Source organism: Pteropus alecto, unplaced genomic scaffold, assembly GCF_000325575.1.
Source record: "Pteropus alecto unplaced genomic scaffold, ASM32557v1 scaffold24, whole genome shotgun sequence".
Taxonomy (NCBI): domain Eukaryota; kingdom Metazoa; phylum Chordata; class Mammalia; order Chiroptera; family Pteropodidae; genus Pteropus; species Pteropus alecto.
In genome coordinates, this window is record NW_006439192.1 from 16,680,362 (window position 1) to 16,682,713 (window position 2,352).

The window sequence follows — 2,352 nt, forward strand, 5'->3', positions numbered from 1 at the left end:
TTTCTACTATTTCACTTAGAAGGATTCTGTCATTATAAGAGATCAACCATATTCACTGAAGTTTTCTTTGACATTTCACAGACAAGCACACACAGTAGCAGCAGAGAACACACACAAAAAATGGTAACAGTAGACTATTTGCCAACATTTTAGCTCAATCTATATGCTACATTTTACCAACTTGAGTAGATGAGTGAAAATTTCTTCATAATCAATATGTGGGATAATCAGAGTATTCAGGGTCAGTTGTATGCAGACTTAAATACCGTACCAGGTTCATCATAAAATTTAAAAATGTTATATTTTTAAGTATTTTTTAGATTACAATGCGAAAAGCAATTTAGGATGAGAAAGTTTACCAAAGTAAACTCTTAATGGTCAGAGAGAATTATTCCTGGATGCAGTGACTATCACTGAATCAGATCAATGTAGCTCAGTAGTCCTTGTTCATTGTAACATCTACAATACAGGGGGTATCCTGGAATAGGAAATAAGATTTCCAGCAATGCTTTTCAGATGAAATTATCCTGAAAACATACTGAACATTAACTGAACATTACATTTTTATATCTATTTTTAAAACATGGGCTTGCAAAGTAGCAGGATTCCTCTTTATTGTATCTAATTTAGTAGAAATCATTTAATTGTTTTAACTGAAGTTTTTAAAGGCTGAATACAAATATGCTGCTAATTTGACTAGTGTTATAGAGTTTGAATTTACAAGAATTTGGCACAGTTCCTGTCTAGTTAGTACTGTAGACAAAAGAAAAACTGAAAAGCAAATTAGCCAAACAAAAATTATAAATTGTAAATTCTCAGTTTTGAAAAGTGACTTAAAAAGTAAATAAGGATAACTTAAGTCTTTCCAAAGATCAGTTGAAAAGCCAGATAATATTGAATACTGGTGAATGATGACTAAAGTGCCTTCGCTATGTCACAAAATATTGATAATTCAGAAAGTCAGAAAATAGTCCTGATAAAGGAAAGGTATTGTTTTATTATATATTTCAATGCCCCCCCCAAGCAATAATAGGCAGAAGAATAAGAAAGAGGAAGAGACAATATCCTAATGTTGCTCGTTGTAATGATCACTAAGACAACTAATAAGAAGTCCATTCCAAAAGTATAGAAACTCATAGTGATGAAAGTGTCAAGCTATAGAGACATTTAATACATTAAATGTGCAAATAATGTTTCAGAATATGCCTTAAATATACTTTTAATATTGACATATTTCAATATAAAAGGCACTATTATATTTAAACATTGTAATTATATTTTCATATAATTGGCTCTAATATTTTTTTAAGTAGGCAGGGAATAAATAATTCAAGCTATATTTAATTAATATATTTACAATGTTGTAATTGAGAGATTTATGTGATAGTATACAGCAGTGAGCTTATTCATGTGCCTATTTAATCCCAAATGCAAAAAAATATTTTATCACATTATAGGCTTGTAGACTTCCACATCCATTATTCCTTCTATTTCATTTTCTGTGTGACTGTTAGATGGAAGTGAAAAATAAAGTTTATTTTGTTTGTTAAATATTTTGGAAGAGTTCCAGACCTTACAGTTTTAAATTAAATACCTACTACTTGTAATTCCATGTGTAGAATTTGCTAAAATACGAATATTAAAGATATATTTTTAAAGGAGGAATGACTTTTAAGGAGAAATGACTCATAAGTAAGAAAAAGAAAATATATTTTTTTCTAATTATGTATGTTGTATTGCCCCAAGATTAAATTTAACTTACAAACTGGAATTAAAAGAACCAAGAAAGCCTGAGTATTCTGTAGATTTGAGGCAGAAGGGGATAAATAGGTTGTAAGAAAAGCATCAGTTTTAAGAGTGTAATAGAAGCCATTGTGCATAAACATGGTCAAAAACAGATCAAGCCCTAATTCACTTCCAGCTCATGTGTTTCATTGAAGCCATTTCTTGTCCAGGTGGGGACAGGCACCCAAATATACCAAGCAGAGTTGAGAATCTAATATAATAATTGTTAATAAGAAAAGGGAATCAGCTTTCATGTCTGATGATTTACATGATCCTTGAAGAAAGAGAACATAAAGGTATCACAGACATTTCCTAAAAGGATACTAGAAAACACAGAGACTTTATTCAAATGAACAGTTTGCAAACCAGGGAGATGCAAGCTCTAGTAGAAACTGAATGCGCTCCATGGAGACAGAGGAGAGGCCTCCATTTATAGAGGAACTTTTAACCCATAGTTTCTATTTTGGACCATTTTATGCAAATGAGGCTTCCAAATTGTGCAGTTCTGATTGGGTGGGGCAGGTCATAATATATTGACTGGATGGTAGCATGGTGACAACAAGAAAC